Genomic DNA, 23,684 nt, shown 5'->3' with positions numbered 1-23,684 from the left:
GGAGGGAGTGTTAGAATGGATTGATGTGTGAGAACAGAGCCCACCACCACCCAACTCTGTTTCCACGGAGGACACTGCCTTTACCGAGGCAGAGTGGAATTCCCTGGTCAGAGATCTTTGGCATCTCTGAGAGGCTCACTGGTAGCTTCATTTGCAGGCTACATGAACAATACAAGATGCTACCATGAAATGAAGGCTGGTGAAAACATTTAACCACCTTAAGCATGGTTAATTATCCTATCAGGCGGTAACGCCAGAGTGGCTGGCAGGATAGCCGAACCCAGAGGTCTGGGATGACGGCTAATAGATCATGGCAGGTAATGTGTTTGTTAGATGCCTGGGTATCAATGGACTTGTGTAATTGAAGCTAATTGATAAGTGGTGATCAAAATCCTGGCATCAGTCATGACAGTGGAAAGTTGCAGACACCGTTCCCAGACCATGGGCCATGGACATTTACACTCTGGGAGGTCTCTTGGCAGCCAGCTGTCTTTCCCTTAGAAACATCCCATCTGCAGCTTTTTCCCTTTAAAAGTTGAAAATCATGAAGGGGGATGAGTTTCTTGGGCTCTAACAGCTTACTCAGATCCAGTACAGGCTTTAACTCAGGTTGAAAAGTGAATAGCATCAACTTCACCTGGGAGTTTAATAGAAATGCACAGTCATCATTTTAACAAGATCCTCTAGATTATTCAATTGAGAAGTATTGACTTTGGGAGGGTGTGGGGAGAGGGGAGAGAGAGGAAGAGGAGAAGGGAAGCCAAGAGATCTGCTTCAGCCACTGTGTGGTGTGGGTGTGAGATGACGGTGGAGCAGAGTTAAAATAAACACTGGGGAGATGCTGTAGGTGTGTCTCTGAATGGTTTGGAACAAGGAATTAAAATGACCCAGACGGCAAAAGGTACAGGTAGAAATTTCCCCAAGTCACACAAAAAAGAAAGAAAATGTGAATGCCTTGAAAAACATTGAAAAAAAATTTTAATTACAGAAACCCCAAATTTAATGAGATATATTTTAACCTATCAAAAATTTTTTTAATTGATTCTCATTGTAACCACTCATACATCACTGATGAGGTATAAATTGTTACTATACACATATGTAGAAAACTTTTATGGTCTGTATTAAGATCACGTGAATTTTCAGATATTATGTCCTTAATTTCATATCCAGGAATATTTCCTAAGGCAATTATCTGAAATGTGAACAAGAATTCTTATGTACAAGTTATCATCATTGGTAACTTTTACAGAGTGCTTACTATATACCAGGCAATGTGCTAAACTCTTTACACAGTGTATTTAATTCAATGTTCACAGCAACATAATGCTATAGGTATTTTTTTTATATTATATCCATTAACAAATAATGAAATTGAGGCCCAGAGGTTAATTAATTTCCCAAATTTACAAAGCTAGCAAGACATACAGGTTATCATGTCTCTTTAAGACATTAAAAAGATTGTGTTCATTAGAGTGGAATATTATGCAGCTGTTTAAAATAACAATCATAAAGAGCTTTGATGTAAGGCTATGTAAAAAATGTGAAATAGTACATTTTTGAATATGTAAAAAATGCAAAGGAAAAGTACTGCACGGACTATATTACATGTTATTAACAGAGTTATTCCAGGTGGTGGGATTTGAATGATAATTTTCTGATCTTTGTTGATCTTTCTCTACATTTTTCTTTTTTTTGCTACAAGCTTGCATTATTTTCACAAGGGAAAAAACTAGTAGACATGGTTGTGCTTTTTCCTCCTTTATTCATCTAAAAGATGGGGCTACAGTTTGGAGGTTATAGTAAGCCAGCATGTCACAACTCATGAGGGAGATGTGTGGATTATTGAATCCATATCGTTAACCACTATTGATGAAACTAACCATGGTCCATGCTGTCAAGGTGGTGGGTTGTTCAGGATGTGGAGCTGCTTCTCTGTTCACTGTTACCAACCATTAAAGGCTTTATATATAGATAGATATTGACCTAGGTATAGATATATAGATATAGCCAGATTTATATGTACACACATAGATGCATATACTCTATATGGGTATGTATATACATATACATATGCTATACACATTGTCATTATTGATAACTTATTGAGTGCTTTCTGTCTACCAGGCAATGTGATAAACTCTCTTTCTTTGAAATTACTAATGCCAGTTTCTGACCTCACTGATTTTTCGAAATCTGTTTTTACATTTTGTCCCTTTCCTTACTCCCTTCCTTCCTTCCTTCTCTCTTTCTCTCTTTCCTTCTTTCTTTCTCTCTTTCTCTCTCTCTTTCTTCCTCTCTCTCTCTCTCTTTCTTCCTCTCTTCCTCCCTTTCCCTTCCTCTCTTCCTCCCTTTCCCTTTCTTTCTTTCTCCCTTTCCCTTTCTTTCTTTCTCCCTTTCCCTCTTTCTTCCTTCCTTCCATCCTTCCTTCATTCCTTCCTTCCTTCCATCCTTTCTTTCTTTCTTTCTTTCTTTCTTTCTTTCTTTCTTTCTTTCTTTCTTTCTTTCTTTCTTTCCTTCTTTCCTTCCTTCCTTCCTCCCTCCCTCCCTTCCTTCCTCCCTTCCTTCCTTCCTTCCCTCATTTGCCTGCCTGCCTGTCATTCAACCAATAAAATTCTCTTATACAAAAAACTTCTACTCAACAAATTCTATCACTCAGCTAAAACACAACTTGAGAAAATTCTGTCAGATGAAGAGCCCTTTAGAGAAAAAAACTGACTGAAACAAAGATTTAGAACAAAAGCATTATGAACATGATCTGATGGATTTCAGCACCATCACAAAATATATTATTTAAGTAGGATGCCTTTTTTTTTTGCTTTTCCCCAGTAAAATTATCATGGCCTTTTGTAGAGCACTTCAGAGGCTGTTAACTTCTCCCTCATTTACACACAGCTTCTCTCTCTTTCTGTCGTATTTTGCATCACTTAACCCAGTGGAGTGTTTTCAGACAAAGGCTGCCTGGAAGCTGGGGCCCACTTTGTGGCTCTGTGGCATTCATGGTCTGTATTGTTTTTGAAGACCATCTGCCTGTCATTTGTTTGCTGATTGAGTTAGTGCACCTAATAATTTTTTTTTATTAGGCTGTGCTAGCCGATGTTAAAGAAATTATACACTCAACAGATGGGTCACAAACCTTTCTACCTTAGTGCAGCTACTCCTCGAGTTAGTTAGAAGCAGTCATGAAAGCAGATTATAAACAGAATAATAGCCTTTTTATACATGGTTTTCACAGTGGCTGCTGGCTGTGGTGCCAAACATGATGGTATTAGGGTTTCCCCTCTTTGTCGTGTAGATTTTCCCTGTAAGAACACTTTGAGTAATGAGCAATGTGGAAGTGAAGAGAGGAAGACCAGCCGATGATCATGAGGACCAGAATGTGGGAGACCGTATACGCTGGGGTAGCCGGCATCACATTAGCTCCCTATCCCTTGCGTTATTTGGAAACAAACCTCAGCAAGAGCCAGAGGGGCTTGGTCCTCTCTCTCTAGGCTTTACTTTGTGGGTGGAGAAGGTAGGGGCAGCAAAGTCTACCACAAAAGAAACCCCAAAGAGCCTTACTGTGTACAGGTAGAACAGTGGAGAAACAGGGTCGTCAAAACTGGACATCACGTATAAATCAATAAAAAATGTTAAAAAAAAAACTGGACATCACATAACTGAACAGCAAGACCCAAATCTCCTTGGCTTGACACTGGTCCTCCCTCAGATAACTTCCTGTCTGTGGAAATGCTTCCTCCTAACCTTACCTCATGAGAATTCACCTCACCTTAAAGAAGAAGAGAACCTCCATGTTTAGGATGCTGTTAAGTCAATTGGAAGTATGTTCAAAGAGCATGAGAGCAAATCTCTTCTGGAAGAACCATGATGCAAAGGATTGTTTCACTTACCTCTGAACAATGAAGCTGCGTTTCCCCCCAGGAACATAAACTACAGTGACAGACTTCAGTTTTGCAGGGCAGACTTAATTTGTGAACATTTGTAATAAGTGAGAAAGTCTGCATTATAAAGACCTGCTTATTCTCCTTTGGAAACAAATAGCTTCTGCTTTCGTGAGTGAAAAACAAAACAAAACAAAACAAAACAAAACTGGAGAGCGCAGTAACTGCTTTGTGAATCACTCTTGTAATTATGCATGTGAGTTACTAGCTCACTTTTCCCCCCATAGTCTTTGGCCTTTGCACCATGCTAATTTCAAACCCCAAATAGCAGTGTGCTCGCTTTGATTTTGGTGTAAGGACAGTGTGTGTATTGCTGAGGGTGGTGGGGTGGAAGTGATGGCAGTGTGGATGTGGGTGGGGGAAGATTTGGGAGAGATGGGATCACTTGGCACATGAACAGAAAGAAGGAAGAACAGGAGTTGCTGAGAACCTCCCATCATTCAAAATCAGTGATCCTTTTCGTCTCTCCACTTGATGAACATTAACAAAATATTTTAATACTACTCCCTGGCTTTGTTCAGATTCTGAACCTGTGTGTTAGTGATTTTCCAGAGCTTATCTGATACTGAAGCTTTTCAGAGATTTTGTTTCTTCCTTTTGGGATTACTGAGGAATTCTGGGGAGATCGCACCATGATGGGCAACCTGTGGGGTAGAGGAGAGAGTGTCGCAGGGTCAGTTTTGTGTGATTCTTGGTTACTTGCATTCTCTGCATCTGAAAGGTTTCAGTGAAACCAGATGTCTGCCCAGATGCACTTGCGCTGGAAGAGGTGCAGCCCCTCAACCTCAGGAGGGTTCCTCCTGCCGTATGTCTTCCTGCAACCCACTGATGTTTGAATTCTTATACCTGGAGATTGGTTCTCTAGTCAGTTTTGTCTTTTGTTAAAGTGCACGGCTCTGGGAGTATTTTCACGTATAACCCCATCAGTCCTTTGGGCCTAGAGGTGAATTCCTTTGGGGACATAGCCCTGAATTTTATGAGGGGCGTGTATGATTTCATGAGCACACTGAAGCTTAAGGAAATGGGAGCTAGCCTTAGGGAGGGGAACGAGCCATGGCCCAAGAATGAGAAGGTGCTAAGATTGAGCAGACAACTTGAAAGCCTGCTCTCCCTTCCCATTAAGACCTAAAAGGGATTTTTTTTTTTTTTAATTTGGGAGAGGGACAGTAATTAGGTTTATATTTATTTATTTATTTATTTTAATGGAGGTACTGGGGATTGGGCCCAGGACCTCATACACGCTAAGCATGTGCTCCACCACTAAGCTATACCCTCCTCATGTAGACCTAAAAGGGATTTTTAACTCCAGTTCATCTTTGGGACCTATTGCCAAGTCAGCCCAAAGGAACATTTCAACCACGATCACTTTCTGAATTGGTTATGACTTTCTTTCTTCACAAAATCTGCATCCTGACCTAGTTATACTGGCAGGTGACTCAGAGGCAGATGTGTCCAGAAAGACAGCCAAACACAATAAACTCTTCCCTCCCTTGCTGGCTTCTCCCCAGATGCCTCATCCCGACCAGGGCTGCTCCGGCTGCCTCCCCTTGCAGACACTCAGCAGTCACCACTGCACCAGGACATATCAAGTTAGAGGCCCGCTCCCTTCTCCATCTCCCACCCAGCTCTCCTTTTCAGCTTTATGTTGCAGGGATTTAATTCTGAGCAGGATTTAAATAAAATCAGAATCTGTCTGGGCCGGAGGAGATGTGTTTGCTCGGAAATGGAATTCGTCGTCTGGGTCACTTGCTAGTTAGCCCCGTCTCCCTCCAGTGCTGGGACCCAGGAAAATTATATGCTCACTGCACACCCTCCCAAACCATTCATGCACTTCCCAGGGTGAGAAGTTGGGGGCCGTGTTGGTAGTTGGAGGGAGGAACAAAGCTCCTTTCTCCTTGCCAAATTTGATGACTAACTTGAATGCTTTTTGGCTTTGAAGCATCTCTACATTTTAGGCAAAAATAATTTTTTCAAGTTGACATTAAAAATTAACAATAGCACCTATTTTAGGTGGGGCACATTTGCTTGTAAGGAACCAAGTCCCCCACAAAAAGGCTTAAGGAAAGAAAGGATTTATTAAAAGAGTATCAGGGACTATTGTAGAAGCCAAGAGCAGGGACTGGAGGCAGGGTTAAGGAGAGGTGGAAACCGTCAGGCAGCCCCTCTCTGCAGGTCTCTTACTCTGCTTTTCTCTGCCACGTCTGTTCTCCTTTCATCTCTGCAAACTTGCCTCTTTGCAGTCTTCCTATCCATAATTTATGTGATGCATTACCTTGGCTATTTTTTTTTGCCACACATTCTGGTGCACTATGACTCTGTCCTTGATTCAGCCTGTTGCCTGGTTTCTGTCAGGTAATTATTACCTATCTTTGGAATGAATGAAAGGATGAAGAAATGAATGAATGACTTTGTATGGCCTTTCAGGGTGTGTGCCCATCATCCCCTAACTAGATTTTGAGTGTTGTACTTCAAAATCTTATGAGAGAGGATCTGATGGGCTATAAGTTTGTTCTGTAAGTGTGTCTCACATTAAATGGCTTCTCTGTTCAGTTCAGAGAGTGGTTTGAGAGTGTTTACATATTTTTAAGTTCAGGTAAGAATGGATTCCCATGTTGATGGTCTTAGTATATCACCAAGTGAAAAATCAAAAAAATTTTTGACTCATGTCTTGTCTTCCCAAGAAACTAGTTAAAGTCTTTTTAAATTCAAAACGTCAAGTTTCATATTCCCTGCTTCTCTACTACTTCAGTGCACAATTTTATATTGATTTCTAGCATCTTGTAGAGCTCTTTAACTCATGTGATTTAATTTTATTTTTTATAGCAACCTTGAGGTAAGCCTGAAAGATGTATTTTCCCCCGTTTTGATGATGAAAAAAACTGAGGTTTGGATAAAATAAGCCAGTGGTTCCCAAGCTTGGGCCTTCAGCTCGTGTGGAGTATAATAAACACATAAAAATGGAAAGTCAGGGGCATAAACTACTTTTCATATTTCAAGAAGCCTAGTGGAAATCGTCCACTTACCCTCAGTCAAGCCATTGAGGTAATTGTAACATCAACTTTTGTTGCTTTATGGCTGCTTAATATGGTAATGTGGTCATCTGTAGCAGTCTGGGATATTCATTGGATTAAATATGGATTGCTTAGGAAGGAAAAAATGGGATAAAGGTTGAATTTCCTACTTTGTAAATATTGGGTTGGGCAGGCCTAATCCTTCCGAAGATCATACGATCCGAGCAAGGACCAATTCCTCCCTCTGCTAAAATGGAAGAGAACCTGTCACCGTGTATGAAGAGTACCATGTATGCTTCTCTTAGTAGGAGGAAGGGCTACCAGAATTCCCTGTGTGAACCCAGATCCCAGTGTTTCTGCACGGACTCGGCCATGCCCAGCCATCTTTTTTGTAGCTGGTGTTAACGTCCAAGGACGTGGATAATAACCGCATACTTTTAGAAACAAATGACTGGATTTCTTCCACTCTTATAACAACCAGGCAGCGGTAAAGTAAACCTCACCCCAACAGGAGAAAACACATTTCAAAGGTCCATAGAGACACAGCCACACAGTTATCCTCACTTAACTTCAGCTCTGGGAAACCAGGTACCTTTCACAGGCATGGACTCATTGAAATGGAGATTTCGAGAGAAAGGGCTCAAATAAACATTTTAATTTAAGTGAATCCATTTTCCCCATGCAAAAGTGGGAGGTACAGAAGGATATTAACAAAAATACAAAGCTAAATATAAAAAAGAAGGAATTCTGTTATTTTTGTTAAAGGGTAAAGGCAGAAAGGGAAAAGGTCTCACTTGGCTTGAAGCCATGAAACTTAAGATAAAACTTTTCTTCCCTTTGCAGAAAAAGAAATGCTCATTAACAAAGAAAAATGTCACTCGAATCTGAAGAGCAATGTAGCCATGTTTATCTTTGGCTTGGGATGCTGACATCAAGGATGGCGTTCACATGTTAACCTGGTGCCCTTATCAAAATAGAGGAACACTTTAATCACTGTGTTCCTACTTTTATCTTGGATTAGCCCCATTTTAGCTTTGGTGGACTTGAATTAAAGAAAAAGCAGGCAGAATTTTCACAAGAGTTATGAGCACCTCATACACGACCAAAATCCATTATATAAATCCTGATTTGGGCTCCCTGTCAAAAAATATCTTTAGGACCCTAAAACTATTCCTAAAGCATCTGCATACCATACTTCAAACACTAAAGGTTCTAAGAAGTTATTGGAGGTTTTAAAACAGTCTCAAAACAGTTCTTCATTTATAATATTGGTGTCGACAATTAATAAAATAAATATGCTTGCCAGCCTACCCAGGAAACAGAGTAGAAGACCGATAAATGAACAAGATCAGTAAATTCATCTTCTAGATTTATGAGTTTTTAGGGCAATCTTAAAATGTTTGCAATTATTTTAATTCCCACAAAAGTGACTAGTGCTGTAATAAAACCTGAAAACAGTTGATGTTTTAAGAAATGAGGCATCGCTGCTAAACTTCCTACTACTAATTTAGCACAGATTTCAAGCTGAAATCAAGACAATATGCTTTCTTCAGCTGTGTTTATATGATTTCCAACCTCCCTGGTAATTGTCTTTTGGCTTTCATGTAGAAGTTTTTGGAAGAAAGTTGGCCCAAGGCTAAGTAACTTCATCTACCCTAAAAAAGGTCAGAAAGCACCAAATGGAATAATAGTAACTACATTTATTGTTCAGTAGATACCACTGAAAGAATAAACAAAGGTTAAGTAGCAGAACCTTCAGTAATTTGAACCGGTTCACTCTGTTTGCCACACAAATCTTGCTAACTTGCAAAAGTCTCCTTGTGCAGAAGACAGTTTATTCTCTACGTTTCACATAAGACAGGATGTGTTTAGGTGGCCTGATCAAAAGCCTGAAGGGATACAGCAGAAAAAGAGTTTTGATTTCTGGATTCTCTCTTTACACAACTTCTGCGACACTTTGGCAAATGAATAGACAACCCTTCGTCCCTGGTGACAGTCCATCACTGCGCGTGATTCAGCATTAGGCAGCGTAAGCAGGAATTCCGACCCCCTCCCTGACCCCCCTTTCATTGTCTTGTGGGGGACACAGAGGTTATTGGGAAGAGCCAGGAGGCTATTTTCAAGCGTGTATGATCTCACTGAAGGACCCTAGTTTATTGGTGAGGAGTTGAGTCCGTCAGCCATTATTCTTTCGGAGACTGTGTGTTATTTCACATATTTGTGCCTGTCTCCTTCAGGTGCAGAAGAGGGCTGACAGATACGCTTGCCTCATCTGCACTAGATGGAGAAAAGGGGTAAAGCCGAGTTGTAAAAAGTGTTCAGCTCAGTAATGACTTCTGTGCAGCCTCAGGAGATACTAGTGCTTGTGAGCGAATCTGCCTCTGACATGACTCCTGTGAATGTGGCCTCACCCGAAAGGAGAAGCAAGCATCAGTGGGAGTGCAGCGTGTGCTGCTGGTTTGCCACTGGGAGGACCCTTTACTCCTCTCTGGCCCATTGCTGAAACCTAGGGCTTATTAACCCTTCAGAGGACAGCAGTGGCCTGGCTTGCAAATGCCAAAACCATACCCTCTCCAGAGCGCACATCTACACTGGATTTCATTTTATTCTGTCTACAGAGGAAGGTGCTCTGCTCAGGCCTTGGCTTGGATGGGGCCCCAAAGTGAGAGAAATTTAGCAGCTTGAAAATCACTAGCCATCTTTTTGGCTAGAGCAATCCAAAGAAGATGGGAGGGTTTCAGTGAGGAACATATCAGGAACCAGTGATCAAAAGAAAGCAGCATGTACACCAGAAATTGACACATTGTAACTGATTATACTTCAGTTAAAAAAAAAAAAAAAGACAGCCGGAAAGCCTCCAAATGTATACCCCTTTGGCTTGGAGGAGCAGGGAGTCAGCTGGGGTTGGGCCTACCCGAAACAAACTCTCAGTGATTTCCTAAAAGTGACCATGTGGGGCACAAATCCATCCATGTTTTCAATGAGTGCAGCCAGCGCTGTGGATGTCGGGCGATGGGCAGCGACAGATGGAGGGTTTCCGCGGCGGGCGGCCGGCCTTTATTCCCGTCTGAAGGCTCCCTCTTGTGTGAGTGTCGACCGGCCATCTCCACTTAAACAATCCCTTTGCAGTGAATGGTTGTAGGACACATAACACCTCCTTTGTCTGTGAGCCTCTGCAAAGCTATCTGCTGTCTGCCCTCTGCCTGTGCATTTTTACGGTGACGATCAACATAATTCCTCGCTCCAGAGACACCTCAACTTGGTTGAAAGAGTGGCCTTTATCCATTGAAAACTAGGTTTTCTTGACTAATTGAAAACCAAAGGGAGTCAGAGTGAATTGTTTCAGCCTTTAACAATGAATTTAGGCTATTTATGGTGTTAGAAAGTCAGAAATTTCATCTTTATAACTTTGGAAAGTCCTAGTAAAAAAATGAAAAGATAACAGAAAGGGTGAACGTAGAGAAAACAGAGTTTGGGCAAAACTCGAGGGGTTCTTTAGGTGTGCAGTTTTGTTTGTTTGTTTGTTTGTGGTTTTTTTTTTGGCATCTGAATTGAAAGCTGTCTTTACTGTCTTTGTCACACTTTCCTTAGGAGAGGTTTGGACGTGTCTCATTCTGTTCTGCCTCTTCACGTGGCTGAGACCTCAGGCAGGTTCTGAATGAGCATGGGTGTGCTGGGCCCCTGAGTGATAATGTTTCAGGTGACAAGTTAAGGTAGGGATGCATCAGAGATGCCCATCCCCCACTGCTTCAGTTCTGTCCCACTAAGGTCCTGCCACAGAGGTACCCCACAGCCAGAACAGCACATGTCACCTCTCTTGGAAGTGGATTTTATCAGAATAACCTGCAATCTGCTTGATTTTTAAATACCAAAGAGAATGCTAGTGAAGGAGGACCTACTATGTATCTGAAACCAACATCTTCCAAGGAGATTAAATGGAAATAATCCACTCAACAGCCTGATATGAGAGTTTTCTCCTCATTTTCACAGATGAGGAAAGAAGCTCAGAAATTCAAGGGCCTTAATCCTAGATGTGAAAGTATAAATATCAAACGGCCCTTAGAATCCCAAATCTTCCCCTCCCACCTTAAATCATTTTTCAAAACCCAAAAGCCATGAACAAATGAACAAGTAAATAAATTCATAAACAAATACATTTAATTCAGTGGTGCTGTGCATTTCTCAGCTTTATTTTTATATTAAGTGAAGTAAAGTTAATGTGAATCTTAAATTGAGGAAAAAGGAAACACTTAAAAAGCTCACTGCCCCTCACCAGCAAGCTTTAAGGAGGAATGACTTATTTCCAATCAAATTCAGTGACTTTAAGTGAATTTTGGCAATAATCGATGGTCATGTAAGAATTACTTCAGTCAGGATAAAAAATATTTCCATCTCTGCCCCTTTGCAGCTGATCCTCTGATCTCCAGCCCCAGGCAAATACTATTCTTCATTCCTTTGCTCTAGCTTTGTCAGCAGTCTTTTCCAGTTTCTCTTTCCTGCCTCAGGACCTTTGCACATGCTTTTCTGTCTGTGAGACGGCCTTTCTCACATCGCACACTTCTCTCTCCTTGGCTAACGTCCACTCACCTTTTATATTTCAGCTTAAGTGCCGCTTCTTTAGAGAACCTTCCATGATCCCGTTTCCCCACCATATCCAAACTAAAAGATGTCTCATTTTATTTTCACTTATAGCACTTCTATCTTTCCCTCAATGTCACATTATATATATATATATATATATATATATATATATATATATATATAAATATATGTATATAAACACACACACACATACTATGGAGGTATTTATTTGATTTCTTTGTCTCTATCACTATACTTTGTTTCATGAATGCATGGAAAATATCTGTTTTGTTCATCGTTGTATTTTCACTTTATTGATAATCATCACTTCACTCATACATTAGCTATATTCTTGGAACATAGCTGGTAGACCTCACATATTTTTTAAATGAATTACTTGGATATCTAGTTTTATCTATATAAAAATTCTGTAAAGCCTTTCATGGTGCCAGTGGAAAATCCACCTCCTTGTCACCCTCTGCTGTTTATCTGAGTTCTACCTACTCTGTACCTGGGGTGCTCAAGCTGCATCTCAGCCCCAAAGCTCTGAGGTTCAGTTCACCTGAGAGTTTTAGCCAACACAACTAAGAAGGAAAATTCCGCCATTAGCCAGCATACACGAGCCACAGGTTAATATGTAACCACTTCACCAACTGGCAGGAGATGGGGCAGGAAGATAAGGGACAGGCAAAAAGTCTCCTTGACTTTTTGTTTGTTTGTTTTTTGTCTCCTTGACTTTGCTTGCCCAAGGTATGATTTTTGGCTGCTCATTTAGACTAGAAGTCTGAGCATGGCTGTTGGGGGTGGGCAGGAGAGGAGGAAATAGTGTGGAGTGCTGTGGCTTAGGATTCTAGGTGTGCTGCTGTCAGACCACTGTTTGGTGATGATGACAGTGATGCTGGTGTTGGTGGAGATGATGGAAACATTGATGGTAGTGAAAAGAACAATTACACTAACACGTGTGCACTTGACATGCTGGAAACCCTTCTCCATCCATTACATCCGTGTGTTTTATCATCTCCCACCCCTACAAACTGGGTGCTCTGACTTCCATTTTCATGACCCAGGTCAGAACCCCATAGAGAACCAAGCAGGCAGTAAAGTAGAGGTGAGAGGTGGATGACCGTGGGAGTCAGGCCTCCTCTACCCTGGGACTGGCTGCAGAGAGCTTACCTCTCTGGGCTGACAACAGCTTGCCCTTTGGCTGTGGTCAGAGAATTGGGATCACCGCGATCATCTTTATAATTACTGTCACCCGGGAGCTTTTACGAATCCCTAGAGCTGAGTCTAAAAGGGAAAGTGCTTGGGGGAGTTGTAGCTGTAAAACTGTGCCCAGGACCTAAGTCAGCTCGGGGGTGACCTCTGCATTGTAACTCATGTGAGGGCTTTGGTCCTGGAGGAGACTGGAGTCTTTTACAACAGAGAGCTGGGCCTAGGGAGCTCATCTGACCCCATGTTGTCTGCGAGGTTAACTACGGCACTGGTACTGTGAGCAGTAGCTCAGACCCCTGAAACAACCGTGGACCCAAGTGATGCCATTTCCTTCACCTGCCCATTGGAGGTTCCTTCCCACTGAGGAGGTTACAGCCCCAAATGACCAGTTTCTCAGTATGTTACAAAAGTGAACCAACTCCTTTTCCATTTCATAGAGGATTCCTTTAGTTGTTAGCAGCTGCCATTTGCTTGGTCATTTCATCCAAGCTCAAGGCTGAAAATACCATCTATACACTGATGCCTCCCAAATTTGGGTCTCCAGTCTAGACCTCCCCACTGAGTGCATCCCGCTGCCTCTCTGACATCTCTGCTTGGAAGTCAAATGGTCATTTGAAGACCAACATCCAAACCTGGGCTACTAATAACTATTCCCAAACCTGTCGTCTTCCCCGTCCGGTTAATGACCATCCTATTTCCAGCTACTCAGGCCCCAAATCTCTCTCTCACACCACACATTTGATCTCGCAGCAAACGCTAATAGGTCTTCCATCAAAATATATCCAGAATCTGAGCACTTTTCACTACCCCCACTGCTATGAGTTTTGTCCAAGCTGCCATCGTTTTCTCATCCAGTTTGTTATAATAGCTTCATGATGGAACTCCCCACTTCTACCCTTGCCCACTTTGAGTCAGTTTTCAATAGAGCATTCAGGACATACCTGTCAAAATATATCAGCTTACAGCAATCCTCTGCTCTGAACCCTCTGATGATTTCTCATCTCAGAGTGAAAGCAATGTCCTCCCAGAGATGCACATAAAAGTTCTATCCAAGCTTGTCCTTATTACCCCGAGCATAGCCTGCCTTTCCACCTTCCACCAACATGCCTCCCCTTGGCTGGCCCTTTTCCTTGCTCTTCTTTGAACTCCTACCTCAGGGTTTGGTATTTGCCATTCACACAGGCTGGAGTGCTTGCCTCCCGGGTACCTCTGTGGTTTGCTCCTTCACCTCCTCTGGTATAAAATACGGAGTTGCAGTTTCAGATGAGGGACCTGAATGATAAGGGGCTAAGTGCAGGCAGAAATGGTGAGTTGTGGCTGAGGGACCATTGATCTATAAGGAAAGAGTGTTCCAGGCAGAGGGCACAGCAAGTGCTAAAGCCTTGAGTTAGGACAATGCTTGGCTTGTTTAGAGAAAAGCAAGTTGACCATTGTGGCAAAGGGGGCAGTGATAGGAGATGAGGTCAGATTTGGGGGCCAAATCTGGGAGCCTCTGGAAACACTTCGGCTTTCATTCTGAGTGAGATGGGTGTTTTGCTGGTCAGTGACATGGTCTGATTTAACATTTTTAGGAGAATTCTTTTGATTTCTATGTGCAGAAGAATAAACTGTAGGATCAGTATTGGGAGCCAGGAGACCAGACAAGATAATTAATATAGTCCAGAAGAGAAATTATGGCAGCTTGGATCACAGTTTAATATTAGAAATGATAAAAGGATTCGCTTGGATTCCGCCACCAGAATTTCCTAATGGATGAGATGGTGAGATAGGAGGGGAAAGGTGATGCAAGGAAGACTCCATATTTGACAGTGTGCCGTCATCTTTTGCCCAGACTTCCATAATCACACCTCACTGTTCCATCTGTACATATTCTTGTCCCCTCTTCAGCCTGTTTCTACCCTTGTCCCCTCAACCATCTGTTCTCACACTCCAGCAGAATGATCTTCTCAAAGTGCAAAACCAGGCAGTAAATTACCATTGACTGTAGGAAGAAGGCAGAAGTCTCCCCCAAGTTCACATATCTGAGGCCCCTCCTACCTGTCTGGTCTCATCTTGTGCCTGGCCCCCCTACTTATTGTCTGCCCTCCACACACGCTGACTTTTGTCCCCCATCTCATCACGATTCCTTCCACCGAAGGGACTTTGTGCACGAGTTTCTTTTGCCTGCAATGTCTTTTCCTCTCCTCTTCACTGAATTAATTCTTACTTATGCTTCCTGTCTTAGCTTAATCATCATTTCTTCAGGAAATCTTCTCTGACCCTCCTGACAAGGTCAAAAACTCCCTCTCAGAGAACCATATTCTGCTCCTTATTAAGGAAAGATCACAGTTTCAGTTTGTCCATTTAATTTATTTTTGCTTCTGCTTCAGACTGCACTACAAGGGAGCAAGGACTATATATTTTTTCTCTCACCATTCCGTCCCCAGCACCTAGCATGGTACTAGGACATAGTACATTTGTTGCATGAGTGAATAAATGAATAGCTTCTGTACTAAAATGGGATCATTTCTTTTTAATATTTCTTGAGACACTGATTCGCTTGCCCTCATTTTTCTTTATCCATGACCAGCTGTACTGCTCAAGCTCCCAGCTCTAGTCTACAGAGGGGCCCCACTCCTTTATTTGCTATTTTGTTGCAGGTCTCACTCATGTCAAGTGTATGGACATGAATGACCATGAGATACTGAGCAGAAGACTTTGGCAATACATTCAGGTGGCTTTTGAAAGGACTGTGTAGTGATTTACATTTTCTAAAAAGCTTTCATAATTTAATCCTCTCAGCAATCCTGTGAGATAGAGAGACAGGAATTATACCCATGGTAATAGAAAGAAAAAAAAGATGAATGAAGACATCTTTATTGAGTAAACTGGTAGAAGCTTCCCTGCTTCTGAGCAAGGGAAGAAAATTGTTTGATGTGAAAATTAAAGCATTTCTTACTGCTCTGTCTGCTATTGTTGTCACATGTGGCCTTTGGGCACGTGAGATGTGGCTAATTCTAATTGAGATTCATTGTAAGTATAAAACACACACATCAGATTTGGAAGACTTAGCATGAAATATTGATTACATTGAAATGGTAATATTTTTGGATATACTGGATCAAATAAAATGTATTATTTCAACAGATTGAATAATGACCCCCTAAGTACCAAGCCCTACTTCTTGGAACCTGTAAATGTTACCTTATTTGGAAAAAGACTTTTGTAGACGTGATTAAGTCAAAGCTTAAGTTAAGGATCTTGAGATGGGGAGATTGTCCTGAATGATTCAGGTGGGTGCTAAATGGAATCACACAAGCCCTTATGAGAGAAGGTAGAGGTAGTTAGACACACACACGAGGGAAGGTGGTGTGAAGATGGAGGCAGAGATTGGAGTGATGTGGCCCCAAGCCAAGGAGTACCAGCAGCCACCAGCAGCTGGAAGAGGAAAGGGACGATTCTTTCTAGAGCCTCCAGAGGGAGTACAGCCCAAATCCACCTTGATTTCAGCTCAGCGATACTGATTTTGGCCTCCAGAACTCCAAGAGAGTAAATGTGTTGTCTTAAGCCACCAAGTTTGTGGTGATTTCTTACAGCAGCCCCAGGAACCTAACACATTATTAAAATTAATTTTACCTGTTCCATTTCACTTTTTTAAAAAAGTGGCTACTAGTTAATTAAGAGTATTACATATGTGGCTTGCATTCTATTTTTCTTGGACAGTGCCGCCTTAAACTATTTGAAGGATAATTATAAAGATGGCTGTCTCTAGAACTGTAGCAGATAGAATAAAAGCTAACGGGGTTTAGCATGCAAAGCGGGTTTAAATATACGAAGAAGCATAAGCAAGGTTTAATTGCTATTAAATATTGAACCTGGCCAGCAGAGGCCATGGCTAGCAGTCTCAGAAAGTCAGAGCTGTAGCCACATGTCAGCCAAACTTGCTCCAGAACTGTATGGGAAAATGGGACTGGGGTTAGGAGGCTTGGAGCCTTGTTCCCACTTTGAATCATGCTCAATTGTTGAAATTATGAGGTGAAGTATTTTCAATAATCAAATTTGTATTCCACCATTTCTACTTCTGTCTGGGAAATTCCACCTTTTTCATGGTGCTGAATTAGCAGATCAAGAATAACGAAGCCAAGAACAAACTAAAGCTACTTAGAGGCATAATGTAAAGAGTGGAAGGATTAGGGTCAGATAGAACCAGGGCATGTCAAACTACTTGCAATAGTGGGATCTCTGGGTGAAGAACTGATTTCCCTGAGCCTCAATTTTATCATCTATAAAATGGATCTAATAGTATATGCCTTGCATGTTGTTCTAAGGATTGGAAATAATATATGTAAAGTATTTGTCACATAAGAGCAACATAGTAAACAGGAATTTTTGTTATTTTTATTAAGGCTTTTCACACTGATGTTGGTCAATGAATGGAGTTGATCATTTCAAATTGGACTTCACCAAGATGGCATTATATTTTCTAGTGCAGTCCTAAAAGATAAAGGAATGCTGTAAAAGTTGTAAATCAGCAGTTTCTGGATTTGTAAGAGACTCACATTGCAGCTGACTTGGCAAAAAGTACAAAAGATTGAAACTAAGTGTTTTATCTATGGAATTTAAGTTTTTGATCTGCCTGCAGTAGTCCATGTTCTATAGGAGTGAAGGTCTTTGAGTCTGTTTAGGAAGAGGAGATGATAGCTAATGTCTATTAGAAGTTACCATTAAGGCACTTTTCCAGTACTTTAATAAGAAGATTAATTCCTCTAATCCTTATAGCAACCCTATGTGGTAGATACTACTAATATCATTTCCATTTAACAGATGAAGAAATTGAGACACAGGCTGATGAAATACTTTGCCTAATGTAAACAGTTATTTAAGACTGATATGGGTATTTGAACTCAGGCTACCTGGCTTTAATACTGTACTTCTTATAACAATGTATTATATATATATATATTGCTTTTCATAGAATATAGAGCTTTCTAGACAGACCAAGGCATTTGCAAGTACTCATTGCTGATAGCTTCATTTCATCCACATATTGATAATACATTCAGAACACATTTATTGGACACCTACTATTTGCAACATATTGTGAAAGACACTAAAGGAATACAAATACAAACGAGACAGCATCTGGCCTCAAGGAGTTCACAATGTAATGAGGAAGGTGGTTATGTTAGCAATAAACTATGAGGCAAAGAAAATCAAAGTGAATGTGAACCAGAGGTATAAGCAACTGTTGTTGGAGAAGAGTCTCTCCCAGGGGCTCCAAGTGCCATGTGTGCACCTTTATTGCACATATCACGCTCGAATGCAATCATCTGTCCAATTCTCAGTCTTCCTCACTAGACTGGGACAATGGGGACGGTGTTTTATCCATCTTTGTTTCGAGGCATCTATCCTTTGATCCTGGGCATCTATCAAATTCCCTGGCATCTAACAGGTTCTCAGTAATTGTCTATGGAACGCATGAATAAATGGAGAAATAGGTGCGGAGGAAAAAGAGGTCAAATCGGACTGGGAGAATCCAGCAAAGCTTGGCTGGCACTTTGGCTTTTGAACTTGACCTTGGAAGATAGGAGGATTTTGATGGATGAAAAGGTGATAACTTGAGGAAAGGCTGGACGTAAGATTGATGAGACAGAAGGAACAGTTATATAAAGTTACAGATAAAGAGAAACTTGTGTATTTTTCAGAGACAGGAGTCTGTGGTTTGCTGATCAATGCCAAGGTTAAGGGTAGAACTGATATAATTCTCCAGATAATTCAAACTAAGCCTCAAACACTTGATATGAGGAAGAAGAATTTGATGGATGCTTGAATTGTTCTAAATATTCAGCCCCAAATCATTGACTGGGTATTTATCGCATGTCCAACATTTCACAGATATTAGTTGATCCTCGCAGCACCATGTACCTGCTTATTTTACAGATGAAAATGCTGAGGTTCAGTGCAGATGAGGGACCTGCCCACCCAGGTAATTAGAGGTGGAGCCAGGATTGGAAACCCAATTCCTGGGTCCAGGGCCCTTGTGGTCTTCTCTAGCACACAGCCCTCATGCAGTTCACGTACGTTCATCCAACTTATGTGAATATTTGCTTTATCTTTCATTTCTTCTTTCACATGTGCCTAAAATCTGCTTTGGTTAGTAAAGGCTCAAAAATGCTGAGGCTGAAGTTGAATACAGGAAACAAGGTTTCTTTGTGTATTCTTTCAGCAAAGCAGGAGGCTGCAGCTCATTGGAACTCATCTTCCTACATACTCAAGTGCCTCCAGAGAATTGGGAGAGCTGGGCATGAATATGTAGACACGCAGGAAATGAGCAAGGCAGATGTTGCGCCGATCTCTGCTGGGCCATTTTAGATCATAGCGGCTAATATACAGCACCTTTTTTGGCTGCCAACATTTTTTTTTTTTTGGTCCCTGTTTATCAACCTCCTCTCCTCCCTCTCCTCTACTGCCAGACCCCTGCATTTACATTTTTCCGTTCCTAGGAAAAGCATACTTTTGATTTTTTTTTTTTACAGAGCAAGTTAATTCAAGCCAATCCAAAGAATGTATCCAGTTGGCAGAAGAACTCATTGTTTTCAAAATGCCGTGACATGTGAACGTTAAGATCCCTCTGTCCCCATCCCATCACCACCTCTACCATCCCTCACAGGCTTCCTTGGTGGCCTTGCACTGTGGGTAACTCGATGGCAGATTTTTTTTTTTTCCTGAAATTGGTTAATGCATTCTCTTTGGTTATCTGAGTCCAGTTCCAGGGAAGTGTTGGCATGGGTAGCTTAACCTTTGTTTTCCCTCCCTCTATATACTGGATGGCACTACTGAGGTCCTGCCAGGGGGTCATGTTCTCAGACTTTTTTATACCAGCAACGATGAAGCAGCCCATTCAAGGTGTATGCTTAGATTCAGCTGGGGTCATTCATCCATCCATCTATTCGTTCATTCTTCAAGTGTTTACTGATTAATAGCTGTGTTCTGGGCGCTGTATTAAGCAACAGGGTTACAGTGGTGAATAAGACTGATGTGGTCCTGCCTTCATGGAGCCTGTATTCAAGTGGGGAGACAGATAGTAACAAGCAAACCATTAACAACATTACTACAGATTGGCACAGCTGCGGGGACACCATACCAAGAAGGATGGGATAGAAAGGCACTGTGGAGGCCCCGTTAGAGAGCTGGCCAGTGCAGACTCTTCTTAGCGGGTGAGCAGTGGGTTTAAGTTTGAAGGGAGAGAATAAATCAACCATGAGGAACGTGTGGGCGGGAACACATTCTAGAGCATCACATGGGAAGTTCTGGTGGTGGCAAAAGTGAAGGAGGAAGAAGAGACAAAGAACATGATGTACCTCCCTGATTCAGGAGAGACTGAAACTTTTTCCAAGATTCCCCTTTTGTAGAATTACTTGAAGCATGATCTGCATCTGTTGATAACCACTGCATTTTCACACTTTTTCTCTCATTTCACTTTGAATATTTTGTAAGGTGGTTGTTGATGTACTTGGTGATATTTATGTTACCAAGAAAGCAGTCTGAAATGTAAGCAGACTAGCTACCTGCAATCTCCCTGCCTTGACGTGAATTCTCATTTAATATTCAGAGGATATAACATTTGCTTAATGCACACCAGATTTGCTTCTAAACCAATAACCTGGGACCCCCAAATCCTTATTATACCTTCTTATCCTTCTTATTCTGTTTTCCTAAAGAAACTGTATTTGAAGGAGAATTTATCCTTGAGATGTCATTAAATCTACCATTATGTGATTACTCCTAAGATTGTGAATGTATTATAGGCAACTGTTTCTAGTATATACTGTTCTTATGGAAAACCAGTCTGCAAAGTGGTAGATTTCACCAGTCGTGTTTAAAATTAGCAGTGAAGATACGCAGAAGCTCAGAGTTCTGAATACATGGAGCTGTGAGCCATCAGAAACCCTTAACTGCTGAGAAGTCAGCACTTTCATTGGAAGAGACCTGAACTCTGGTTCCCTTTGTGTGACCACGGTGTCACCACCTCAGTGTCCCAGAGCTGCTGCATATCATTATGTAACAATCATAAACAACCCATAAAGCAAGGTCTTTTTTCTATTAACAGCTACTCTGAATCACTTCATGATTATTTGGAAGGTTGAGTGACCATGAATAAGCCACACCAAGACCTACCGCCCAGAGACCTTCTCAGTCTTCTGTGTTGTCTTAGCCTTTTCTATTACTTGATTTTCTTAAAAACATAATTCTAGTAGAATTTATCTTTGAAAGTCTTAAATTTAACCATGAAGCATAACCAAATTTTTGGATAAATAATGTGGGAGGTAAAAAAGGAATGCACATTTGTGTTGTTAGATTTCTGATTTATCCCAACGTTGAACAACATGCATGTAACTCTACTGCCTCCCAAACCCCAACTAAATGATTAGTGAAAAAGAAAGTAGGAGACGAGATGAGAAAACCACAGCTGAAGACAAAATTTTGAAGGATGGCAAATCAATGGGCATATGGAAATTAAATTATTTTGCTCAGTTACATATTTTAGCTTCCTGAACTGTACATCAACAGACAAGAAAAAGATTACAGTGATCTTTTTTCCCCCTTAGGAATCCCAAACAGTTTGCAATATTGTCCATTGAAAATTGAGCTGCAAAAAGCTTGAGGATTTTTAATTTCAGAATATCAAAATGTTTAAGGCAATTACAAAAGCCTTATTACAATTACAAAAGTTATAATTTTGACTATTTGGGGGTAGATATGAGCAAGGTGAGAGCTCGGATTCAAATTTAATATGAGAAGCCAGAAAGAACATACCAGGGCAGTTGTGTGGTTAAGAGGTTAAGCTTGGTGTGTGTAGTTGCACTGAGTATTGATTCAATAGTAAGAAGAACTTTTTAACAATTGGAGCTTTCCTAAAATGGAGTGGCTGCCTTCCGGAGTAGTGCGTGTGAGTGTCCAAACATTGGATGTATTAGGAGGCATTGCTGTGATCAATGGGAAACAAGACTAGATGACCTATAATGTCCATTGTGTAATTCTAATGTAAGTGGTAAAATACTCAAAATTTTCTAGTTTCTAATTCCTATTACAGATAGTTTATCTCATATCATGCTTTTACTTGACCATGTGGTTAAGAATCCCAAGATCATAATATAGGACATCTTTATGGTGTGGTACCCCTAAAATACTCTGTATATGAGTTACATGGTGTGGTGTCTATGGGGTGGTGCTCCTGATTCTATATTCTCACAGCTGTTTTTCTTCTTCCATTTATTTCCCCTCTCAATAACTCAGACCTGAGAGACATCTTCCATTCTTCCTATGTCCCATGCCAACATCAATCCGTAAGTAAGTCCTGTTTTTTTTTTTTAACTTCTAAATTAGATCTCACATCCATTTCTTTCCACCTCCATTCAAACTGCCATCAGCATAAATACAATCATCCCCTCCAACTCCTGGGTTCCAAATAATCTTACAATAAATTTTAGTTTAAAAGGCTCCACATGAACTGGCTCTTCCTTTTCTTGTCAGCCTCCTCTCAACGTTCCTCTCCCTCTTTGTCACTCTGCTTTAGCCACACTGGCCTTTTTTCTTTTTCTTTTTTCTTTCTTTTCATTGAAGCACAGTCAGTTGCAATGTGTCAATTTCTGGTGCACAGCACTGTCCCAGCCATATATATATCCCCTTCCTGCTCTTGGCCCTGGTGTTTTCTTTTCCCTGTGTCTAGAATGTTCACTGCTCGGCTTCTTTGTAGCATTCCCATCTCTTCACTTGACCATTTTCATCCTTTAGGTCTTAGCTCAGATGTCACCACTTCTGAGAAGCCTTCCCTGGCCACCTATTTTCCAGAACCTCCCTCAGCTACTCTCACTCTTTATTTCCTTCATGACAAAATGTGTGTGCGAGTTGCTCGTTAACGTGCTTGTTTATTTGACTAATTTTCTATCTCTACCACTTGAATGTGAACTTTAGGAAAACAATGATCTTGTCCATCTCGTGTAATCCTAGATTTAACTGGCATATGATATGAACACAATACACATGTATATGATGTTTATATTTAGTCACAGATCATTTTCCAAACTTAATTCATAATCCTTGCTGGGTCTTTAATTCTCAGTAGTGATGTATTTCTGAAACATTCTCTACTGTCTTCCAAAAGAGAAGCTTTCACCAAAATTCAGCCTTGAATGTTTCCAAATTCTTTTGGGCTGGGTAAGAAAATAGAGAATGAGGCACAAAGAAAAGGCCCTGGGCTGCTAATAACTATACATCTGAAATATAAGTCATTTTAAAGATCTCAGAGGCCCAGAAGCCCCCCGTCTGGATTCTCTTTTCAGTATTCTTTCTGATCTGATGGATTTTACCCTCATTGCTTAATTTTCATCATTATCATTACTTGTCGTCTTTGGACAGAGAATCGTATCAGCACAGCAGTTTGTACAAGCTGCTGTCTACTGTCAAATTTGTTAATGTCCTTATTACAGCATATAAAACCTTCGTCCTCTGCTGAGCTATCAAAGGCCTACTATCCGTCAACATGTCAACCAGAACAAAGTGACAAAGTCTTCATTCTTGTCTTGCAACTTGAAAAGCCATTTAATATTGAACAATCCACTCAGCCTGTATGCTTTGTTTAGAATCTTATTCTTTCACTCCATTTTTTCATATAACCCCTTCTGTGCCTCTAGATATATAGAAACCTAAATATGTTCTCCAAAGATGAGACCCGGGGGAGTGAATGCCAATCAGTCCTTCCCTTGATTTGCTTAAGCATTCCCTTGGAGATTCTGATTTACAAATAATTTCCATAATCATACATAGATAATGTAAGGGCAAACTTTGGTCTAGTCCCCATGCAAATAATTTAACACTACTACATCTTATGAGGTTGTTATTAAATAAAGTTTCATAGGCAGACTTTTGAGAAATAGACATTCTAAACATTAGCCTTCAT

At 41.0% G+C, this 23,684-nt stretch overlaps 1 long non-coding RNA gene across 1 annotated transcript in view; it reads left to right on the top strand.

Moving 5' to 3' along the window:
- The window catches only part of LOC140687080 (uncharacterized), a 38,648-nt gene extending 16,586 nt beyond the window's left edge, over nt 1–22,062 (top strand). Inside the window, exon 3 of the long non-coding RNA XR_012061156.1 lies at nt 22,022–22,062. This is a non-coding gene — a long non-coding RNA (uncharacterized lncRNA). The remainder of the gene's footprint in view (nt 1–22,021) is intronic.
- The last annotated feature ends 1,622 nt before the right edge of the window (nt 22,063–23,684 follow it).

Source organism: Vicugna pacos, chromosome 2 (assembly GCF_048564905.1).
Source record: "Vicugna pacos chromosome 2, VicPac4, whole genome shotgun sequence".
Taxonomy (NCBI): domain Eukaryota; kingdom Metazoa; phylum Chordata; class Mammalia; order Artiodactyla; family Camelidae; genus Vicugna; species Vicugna pacos.
The sequence above is the reverse complement of the archived record's forward strand: the minus strand, read 5'-3'. Positions and strand labels throughout refer to the sequence as shown.